Raw genomic sequence first — 11,158 nt, 5'->3', positions numbered from 1 at the left:
GCTACGCTGCTACAAGGTGAGTGAGCAAGTGAGTAAGCAGGTGAGTGAGTGAGTGAGTGACCGAGAGAGTGTGGGTGAGAGACCGAATGAGAGAGTGTATGAGTGTTGCGTAAAAGAGAGAAAGAGAGCGAGAAAAAAAGTGCGTGCGTGTGTATGAATGTCTGTCCCTCCTACCCTCCCTCTCTCCCTCTTTCTCTCTCTTTCTCTCTCTCTCTTACGCACACACTCCGCCATACACACATCGCGTGTAGCAATCAGCTGATTGCAACGTCGGACGGCCGGCGATCCGGAACAACTTTTCATTATTAAAATAACGTTATTTTAAGCAACACGTATTTCTGACGTAATTCTAAGACATTTTCTTCTTTACCAAAATTTTATTTAAAGCATAATTTTATGTTATAAGATAAAATAGTTAGCGACTCATGCGGTGATAATCACCCGTCGGGCGGTCAGCTGCGCCCGCGCTCGCGGCACGCCGCGCCGCTCCTGCCTGCCTTCTGTACTCGACGCGTGATTTACTAACTATTTTTGCTCATAATTCAAAAACTACGCTTCAAATCAAATTTTGGTAAAGGAAAAATTGTCTTAGAATGGTGTCAGGAATACGTCATTTTATAGACGGATCGTTTTTCAGGATCGCCCTGTATACTAATGATAAATAATTTATACAGGGTGATTCAAAATAACCCCCTTGTCCCTGAAATGACACATTCTTGAATCAATTCTAAGACGATTTTTCCTTTGGCAAAATTTCGTCCGAAGCTTAATTTTTGAATTATTAAAGAAAGTAGTTAACGTATGACGGGTCGAATACAAGAGGCAGGCAAGGGTGGCGCGATTCACCGTCAGACGCGGGTGCTTACGCGGGGCGCCTGCTGTGATCAGCTGGTCGCTATACACATACAGACACACATGCGAACACATACATTCTCTCTCTGTCTGTCTGTCTGTCTGTCTCTCTCTCTCATTCGCTCACTCACCTGTAATTTTTTTTTTTTTTTTACGAGAGAGGGGTAAATGCATTTTATGCATACTCACCGGTCGATCCAGTGAGTTATGTGGGACTCGAGTACCAAGTCGAATTACCAACTCGGTACTCCCTACCCACTAAAAACCCCTCTCTTTTCACGAATTTCCTTTGACACACTGTCCCTCTGACTTCCCGAGATCTGTTTTCACATAACGTCAAAAAATAGTTATTATTACCTTGTTCGATGACTTTTGATATATTGCTGTAATTGCTTGAAGGAGAAATGAATTTTCCGATAGATCGTACGTTTTCAAATTTAACGTAGATATCACGTTGCAAAAGACAAGAAATCCACACTAAATTATTAACTGAAAGTTTTTCTTCTTTCATGAACTGTATTCTTTTATAAACTTTAACATAATCACATTTATTTACTCACTCGATGAGACGAGAAATTTACTAATGACTCTATCACTAATTACTATTAATCACTGTCGAATAATAACTGTTGGCGATTAAAAATCACTCGATGAAAGAAACACGCGCGGACACGTTACTACACGACGCGACGACGCGACAATGCGACGATAATTATTCGGCGACTGCAAGCAGTTTTTGTCATGGTAGGTTGCGGTAGGTTAAGGTACTACTGGCGCTATCGAACGCGATCATGTGTTCGATTGAAGAATGCGGTAAACATAATAAACATTTAACATATTAATATTATTATTATCATGAATATGTGTGATATCCATACATCCTATGATATCTATTTAAAAATTAGATTAAATAAGTGTTTTTAAAATATTTATTACTTTTACTATTATCATATAAAATATTAATATTAAATATTTATTTAAGACAGACAGACAGACAGACAGAGGGAGAATGTATGTGTTCGCATGTGTGTCTGTATGTGTATAGCGACCAGCTGATCGCAGCAGGCGCCCCGCGTAAGCACCCGCGTCTGACGGTGAATCGCGCCACCCTTGCCTGCCTCTTGTATTCGACCCGTCATACGTTAACTACTTCCTTTAATAATTCAAAAACTAAGCTTCGGACGAAATTTTGCCAAAGGAAAAATCGTCTTAGAATTGATTCAAGAATGTGTCATTTCAGGGACAAGGGGGTTATTTTGAATCACCCTGTATATTATTGCGTCCGCGGAACGATATATATCGAATGCGCGCGACACAATCGGCATACGCTGACGTTCGTGCACTCGTAAATAATAACGCGATTTAAGGTGCACAAGAATGTTAATAAACCGCGAGTAACGTACAAGAATTCAGAATAATCGTAAAAAAACGGATCACAAATAAACGCGCGTCCGCACAGCTTGACAGCTGGCCCCAGACTCTCTAACAGTCGTTGTTTATAACAACATCTTGATAACGCGCGCGGAAACGATCTTCTTCGAAAGAATTCAACGGGTGACGAATACATTCAGCGGGACGGGACGCGGGGACGCAACAATATAATAAATAATGAATGTGATAAATAATTTATATTAATGACTTACATCATATCTTATTGGTCCATCCATTTCCAAAACCTCCTTCTTTCTTTTGCTTTCTTCGCTTTTTCCTCGTGGCACTTCAATCCTCGTTGCACTGATTTGAATTCCTCGTTGCACTTACACTCATTCACGAAAAGTTCCTCGTTGCACTTGGAATTGTGTTCAGAGAAAGAATTTGATAATATATGATACGTCTCACATCACTACTTCACTGCTCAAAAGCCACTGAGCGAATGATCGTAAGTCAGAAACATTACCGCGGTACTGTTTATATCGCCAAGGTTGACTATGTAAAGAAAGAATTTGATAATATGTGAAACGTCTCTCACGTCACTACTCAAGGTCACTGTGCGAATGATAATAAAGCCATGTAACGTATTAACAATAGCGCGATACTATTTATCAAGGTCGAACACGGTGTTATTGATAATTCTCTCGTTGCCGAAATATTTTCTGTAATATAAAATATTTGCGCGAGTAATATTAAATTATAGAAGTATTTTAATTTATTGATTAAGATTAATTGATTATTTATTAAACTACTCGTCATGAAGTCTTTCGTTATGCTAATTATTTGCATCTTTAATTTAATTGTTTTATTTCGTGTTCTCTCATAATCTAAATTATATTTAGATTGTCAAGTAGAACGATAAAGTAACACGGATGAAATACATTTGTGACTCTAAGTATTAAAATAATAATTATTGTTCGTAAAGATTGCAACGATCGAAGTTCGTTGCAATCTTTACGAACAATAATTATTATTTTAGTACTTAGAGTCACAAATGAGTTGACTCATTTGTGATTATTTAATATTTTGGATTCCTATCACTTAATCGATTTTCGATTAAATTGTATACAATTGTAATGTACATTTCGAAATCTATCGTCGAAATGAAATTAAGTATTAAAATGAAATTAAGTATTAATCATATCAAATTATTTCTTAATATACCTATCAAATTAATCGCGTTCAGAAAAGGAATTTGTCGAAGCTTTTGGCATCACTATTTTGTTTGGATTTATTGCGCGAATGATAACACCTAACCAAAGCATGTAAATATTAATGCGCTATATGTTCCAAAGGACGCGATATTATTATTAATTTGTTGTAAAAATATTTTATATATTATAGCATACATGTATGGGAGGGGAAATATTAAATTAATTGATAGAAATATTTTAAATTGTTGATTAATTTATTATACGATTGATGTATTACGAATCTTTATATTAATACCGACTTTGCGATTTGACTGTCAGACTAAAAACAATAATGAAATAAGTATATTTAGTCAAGTTAATATTTTTTTTGGTATAATATCTACATATATGTCATGATTATTATATAAATAAGACATTTATATAATTTTCTTTTTTTAAGAAAGAGAAAGAAAGAAAGAGAAAAATGACTCGTAGTAATATTAATTACAATTTCAAGAACTTCCTCTGATTATCTGTTATATATATAAACGCCAAGCACAAATTAAGCATGCAATCAAACAGTACTTTTACAGATCCCTTTTAAAGCAAAGTGTCCAAAATCATTGATTTTGAGAAACTAATTATTACGCCCAATTTATATTTTTATTTGTCCGTTGAACAGATATTTAATATCATCAATTGCACAATTATTGAAAAAATTTTGTCTTGAGTATAACTTTTAAAAAGTATAATGAATAAAAAAATCTAATTCTTATATATAAAATATCTAAAAATTGTTATCTAAATATTGTTACGTCCAGACCCTGGAATGGATGGGCCGTATGGAAGAACGTAACTTACTTACCCCGTGACACACTTTATTCGGGCGTGTGTATGGATCGGGTCGAGCGCACTGTCAAGGGCCTGGCACAAGTCAGTGACCGGAATCGTCCCTTTAACTCTGTGAGTGTCCCAGGCCGTTACGCTCGTCGGTCCCTTTTCGGTAAGAGAATCGAATCTCTTTTACTCGGGACGGGACCCTGTGCGATTTCGGGATTCAGGGAATGAGAGCGGGTAAAAAGAAAATAAAAATTTTACTATAAATTATAATTTATTCAATAATTGGTTGCGTGAGATATGAACATTTTTACAGTTATATAAAAGTTTTTTTTTATGCAAAAATATAATTAAATTTTCTGTGTTGTAGTGTGTGAGTGGGGGGGGGGGGGGAATTTCGCGAGTGTTACATAGGTTCGGGGGTCGTCAGCCAGGATAAATAGTGGGGAATCTAACCTTAATTAATTAATCCTGGCTGGATTATTACAAATTTATTTCCTTTTATTTCAAATTTTGCTATCTAAACATGTGCATTATAAAGCGAAATGGGAGAAGACGAAGGGTCAAGGGTTTTCAAATTGGATAGTGGACGGAGAGAATTTTTTCCACAGAGCTTGGATTGGAACTCCTAGTGGAAATCGGGATCCGGGGAGGTACCAGGGGATGATTGAGTTGGAAGGGGCGGTGGTTAGGTAATGCAATAATTCTTCGTGGTCCACTGGACCAGGCCCCACGCAGAAGCCTCCTTCCGGTAGGGGGAGATCGAGGAGGGGGAATTGAGATAGGAAATAATTCAATGGATCGGGATCGGTGGGTGCAGGGGTTTCGTGAAGGTAGGAGGGGTCAGCGGAATTAGAGGAGGGCTCAGAATTACACGAATCTTCGTCTAAATCGAGGAGATCTCTCGCGAAATCTTCGAGAGCCTCACCAATTTCGGAAGAATTCGAGTGATCATGGACTGAAGGAGAGGGGGAATCGGAGTCGAGGGTGATAACTGGTATGGGATGGGTACGCTCCCGGACAGGAGATGAGGGAGAACGAGGGGGTTCGGGAGAGGAGACCGGAGAATAGCTAGGAGGTGGAGGTGTATCTTGTAGGTCTGGATTTTGTAAATTATTATTACTAGTATTACTATTGTCACTATTATTACTATTATTACTATTAGTGTGTGGGGTAGAAGGGGAGTCCGTTACGTTATCTGTTTCTACGTTATTATTCGGGGTTTGGTTCTCAACGGGGGGTGTGATTCCCGTAGTCAATTTCTTTTTTAGCGCCCGATTCCAACAATTTCGACGCCGTAACGCTGCTCGGCGTTTACCGTACCCCGACACTAATAATGATTTAACGGTGAATGAGGGGATTTAAAATATAGTTAAGGGGTTGTCGCTAACTAATTGCCGTTAACTCTATTACCGTTGTCATCGGGAAAAGATACTTGAATCTTAGATGGGATAATAGCCCGTTTATATTCTTAAATTTAACTGATCTTAATTTGTTGATTATTGATAATGAAATTATATAGGTGAAGGGATGGTTAAGAGAAAAAGGGAAATGAAAGGAAATAACGTAGTTTGAAATTCAAAGAAAAGGTTTCAAATTTAGGAGGGTTCAATCGGGAATCGGTTTTCGGAGATTTAAGCCGGATTAGAAATCGTTCGCGAACCGCCTCGTGGAGATTCTAGGCGAACTGGGAATTGCTCGCGAACCGCCTTGCGGAGATTCTAGGCGAACCGGGAATCATTCGCGAACCGCCTTACGGAGATTCTAAACGAGCGGGGAATAGTTCGCGAACCGCCTTGCGGAGATTCTAGGCGAGCTGGGAATCGTTCGCGAACCGCCTTGCGGAGATTCTAGGCGAACTGGGAATAGTTCGCGAACCGCCTTGTGGAGATTCTAAGCGAACTGGGAATAGTTCGCGAACCGCCTTGCGGAGATTCTAAGCGAACCGGAAATCGTTCGCGAACCGCCTTGCGGAGATTCTAGGCGAACGAGGAGGAAGGAGGAAGATGATTAGGAAGAGAAAAGAGACAAGGAGTAATTAACGATTATTAAATTATTGAAATTTATTTTCCAGAAAATGGATGTTGATAAATTCTTTAATTTATCTATCGATTAAAGTAGCAATTGGAGATTAATTGGTCAAGGATCATTTCCAATGACAATCAGTTAACAAATGGGGAGGGGAAGAGATAATAAAATTAAATCAGACTTACTTCTTATAGAGAGCGTTGATATAATAGAAAGAAAAAAAAACAATTTAGCCGGGACGGATCTTGAATCACGGTCGGAGAGTCGGGTGGTTCCGATGCTAAAGAACAGGTGACTCAGTTGATTCAGAATGGTTGCACTTCGCTCACACTTCACGTTTCGGTCAGTTAATTAACCCGAGAAGAGAAAATTTCCTCGTAGTTAGACGCACAGATTTTTCTTTTAATACTGCGGAGTAAGCTAAGTGTTGTCGGAAAATTTGGATACGAAAAAACTGTGTCTCGCGTCTTGCGCTCGAGTTTTTAAAGTTATTGCCCCTCCTCTTTTCTGGATAGTGGGAATCCCTTTTGGGCGAATGAGATAATTTCAGTTACTCTCTTCTTAAGGGCAAGGAGACTGATTTTGGAGGGGGAGGCGTTTCTAAGATTTTAATAGGCTGGCCCTTTTGGTTCAAGATTTGGCTCTATCCAACAGAGAGTGGGAGCTTAGCGGACAGATTTATGACTCGCGAGAGTCTTTTCGCGTTTCGGCTAGCACTTAAGAGTGGCCAGGCGAATTGTTTAATTTCCCTTTTTTTGATAGCCCGCCTAGAATACTGCAGGCTTGAAGAGTTTCTGATTTCATAGCTCCACGTGTGGAGCGCTATAAAAATTATATTGCGGCGCTGGTTCCGATTTTTGTTTAGAAATCTCTAAATTCCAACGACTGGCCATCCTTAGCTCTAACTTTTCTTGTTTATTTATTGCTTCGAGTCTCCCGGTCTCAGATATCCGCTGCAAGGATTAGATATACATATGTTTATCGTTAGCGCGATTCTTAAGAAGGATCGCTTTGTTTCTAGAGTTCCAATGGTTCTAACGGACATCCCAACTGTAAACATATGCGAGTTCGATTTTATTACAGCTCTTTATTTTAGTGGAATTTCTTATTTATAACGACAGGCTATCCGCGTAGTCTAGGCTTATTTATTATTTTTCATTTCCTTGGTTCGGATATCGCCGAGAGTTACCCGCGCGTGGTTATCGTATAGTTTTTGTATAGTTTCGAAGAAAGAAAAGAATCACGACGTCCATCGGACGTAACAATATATTACAAAACATATTTTATAACGTATTAATGTATCTATTAAATGTTAATATATCCATAAGATTTTCATGTATCTCGTATAAAAATATTTTATTTTATTTTATAATTTTAAATATTTGAAATTAAAATGTGGAATGTATGTTATACAGGGTGTCAGGGAAATTTTTGCCCATACGAAGTAAGGAGGTAGATTGGCTCAAATTAAGAAGGAAGGACTTGTACTGTTTTGTGATATTCGCAATAATTAACGAAAAATTAAATAAAGAATATCGGCCAATCTGCGTGAGTAGAAGCGCGCGGCGACGAGAGTCGTCCCATTGTAATCTTATACTAGGCGCGCGGCGAAGCGATGGGCGGATCGCTCTCCGAGACATGATGGTGGCGTGCGATATATCGCAATACCGCGCCGAAAAATGACCCGTCCTTTTAGTGGCGAGAAAATGATGCGCTATCATTTCCACACCACCTTGCGGTAGATAGCATGGTGCGCTTTTTTTTATAGTGGTTTCCCCCATAGGCCTATTCCACTCTCAATTTAAATATTTGTGAAAATTGTTCAAAATGCCGTTACTGTACGCTGAATGTATCGTAAATGTAAAAAATTGATGATGACAGTACCTTCACAAAAATTGATCCATGGTTGAAAATCCCTCGATAAAATGTGTTACACACGTTGGTAATGATACGGACGTAATCCATTACACGTAAAGCGTGATGTACTGCGTATCGCGAAAAACCAAATTCGTGTGCCACATGACGCACGCTAATTCCAGGATTTTCATAAGATGCTTCCAGAATCCTTTCTTCATCTCGTACACGAAGACGCACTGCTGGACCGGTTATCCCGATATTATGCACGACACCCAGTTTCACATAATTATTGCACAACACGTAAAATTGTACGTCCACTTGGTTTTCGTGCACGCCCGAGAAATCATTCCACGTAAATTGCGGCCACGCGATAAGTATTTTCTCCCGTTAGCCCGTATGCCACAATCATATCCGTATATTTCTGCAGAGTACATTTCATTTTCACTGTTAATTTACTACGCGAACACATGATTTTTACTAAAACTGTTTCAGCTGTCGCAGGCTGTTGCCAGAGTGCATACGCCAGCAGCATGCAACTATAGCTGAGCGGACATGTGAGTGTAATCATAATGCGCAGGCGCCGAGCTCACACGTACGCTTACACTCGCATGTCCGCCCAGCTGTAGTTGCGTGCTGCTGGCGTATGCACTCTGGCAACAGCCTGCGAGAGCTCAGACGGTTTTAGTAAAAATGTACTCTGCAGGAATATACGGATATGATTGTGGAATACGGGCTAGCGGGAGAAAATACTTATCGCGCGGCCGTAATTTACGTGGAATGATTTTCCGGGCGTGCACGAAAACCAAGTGAACGTACAGTTTTACGAGTTGTGCAATAATTATGTGAAACTGGGTATCGTGCATAATATCGGGGTAACCGGTCCAGCAGTGCGTCTTCGTGTACGAGATGAAGAAAGGATTCTTGAATCATTTTATGAAAATTCTGGAACTAGCGTGCGTCATGTGGCACACAAATTTGGTTTTTCGCGATACGCGGTACATCACTTTACGTGTAATGGATTACGTCCGTATCATTACCAACGTGTGTAACACATTTTATCGAGGGATTTTCAACCACGGATCAATTTTTGTGAAGGTACTGTCATCATCAATTTTTTACATTTACGATACATTCAGCGTACAGTAACGGCATGTTGAACAATTTTCACAAATATTTAAATTGAGAATGGAATAGGCCTATGGGGAAAACCACTATAAAAAAAGCGCACCATGCTATCTACCGCAAGGTGGTGTGGAAATGATAGCGCATCATTTTCTCGCCACTAAAAGAACGGGTCATTTTTCGGCGCGGTATTGCGATATATCGCATGCCACCATCATGTCTCGGAAAGCGATCCGCCCACCGCTTCGCCGCGCGCCTAGTGTAAGATTACAGTGGGACGACTCTCGTCGCCGCGCGCTTCTACTCACGCAGATTGGCCGATATTCTTTATTTAATTTTTCGTTAATCATTGCGAATATCACAAAACAATACAAGTCTTTCCTTCTTAATTTGAGCCAATCTACCTCCTTACTTTGTGTGGGCAAAAATTTCCCTGACACCCTGTATATATTGTATGTTATATACACTCACCCGCAAAAAACGGGCCACTAAATTTTAACACAATTTTTTCACATTTCAAATATCGATAAATTAGCAAATAATCACCGTATCGAGATGAAACTAAACTCAAATTAAAGCTTGAACATTTCTCTTAAAAACCAAGAAAACCAAATTTGAATTACAAAAAATGTTTTATGAAATGGCGGACGTTGAAGATAACCTTCGAAAAATGGGAAACAAATTTTTTTTTCAACTGTTGCGTTGCTCAGGAGAATCTACACGCTAATACACAAATGTATGAGTTTTGAAGCTCATTTATTTCCTAACAAATCCATATTTTGAACAATTTTCTACAACCTTTTTTAATAAAGTTATACCGTTTTGAAGAAAATGTTGCAAAATGGGCCTTTTCACCGCAACGCTTTGCAAGAGGAATCGAACAATTTAAAACAGGAAGAAATTTGATTAACAGTATGCTCCAACAAATCGAAGAATTGATAAATGCGAAAGGAGGCAATACGCATTATTAAACACACATACACACACACGCACGCACGCACGCGCGCGCACACACACACACACATGGGATCAGATTCCTGCCACGTCCACGTCGTTGACCCTGGATAATGTCAAGAGCAGGATACACGCATATGCATATGTACACGCACGCACTCACACAAGATTTAAATCCAACCATATGGAGCATCTTGGGTCGAGTTACACTTTAATTTCTTTTATTGAAAAAGTTTTTCTCGATAATTTATTGTTGAATTGCAGATTTTACAAGAAAAGTCCTATTTTGCAACATTTTCTTCAAAACGGTATAACTTTATTAAAAAAGGTCGTAGAAAATTGTTCAAAATATGGATTTGTTAGGAAATAAATGAGCTTCAAAACTAATACATTTGTGTATTAGCGTGTAGATTCTCCTGAGCAACGCAACAGTTTAAAAAAAAATTTGTTTCCCATTTTTCGAAGGCTATCTTCAACGTCCGCCATTTTATAAAAAATTGTTTGTAATTCAAATTTGGTTTTCTTGGTTTTGAAGAGAAATGTTCAAGCTTTAATTTGAGCTTTGTTTCATCTCGATACGATGATTTTTTGCTGATTTATCGCTATTTAAAAATGTGAAAAAATTGTGTTAAAATTTAGTAGTCCGTTTTTTTTTGCGGGTGAGTGTATATGTATATTGTATATTATATATATGTGTCTTATATATTATATATATGTTATATTGCATGATAATTTAGAATGAATCACTATCCAGACAATGAAAAAAGAACGAACAATGTTTATTATGTATGAAAATAATATATAAATATGATAAATAATAAAATTATTTACCGCATATGTGTGTGTGTGTGTGTTTCGTACGTTGCCCAATGCTTTTCCAGATCTTTTTTTACTCTCTTGTATATCCTTCGCTGTTTCCTGGTGGCACTCATCCGCGTATAAAT

This window comes from Camponotus vicinus, unplaced genomic scaffold (genome assembly GCF_025532165.1).
Source record: "Camponotus vicinus isolate PSW18456_S1 unplaced genomic scaffold, iyCamVici1.0 SCAF_1, whole genome shotgun sequence".
NCBI classification, from domain to species: domain Eukaryota; kingdom Metazoa; phylum Arthropoda; class Insecta; order Hymenoptera; family Formicidae; genus Camponotus; species Camponotus vicinus.
Note: the sequence above shows the minus strand (reverse complement) of the source record.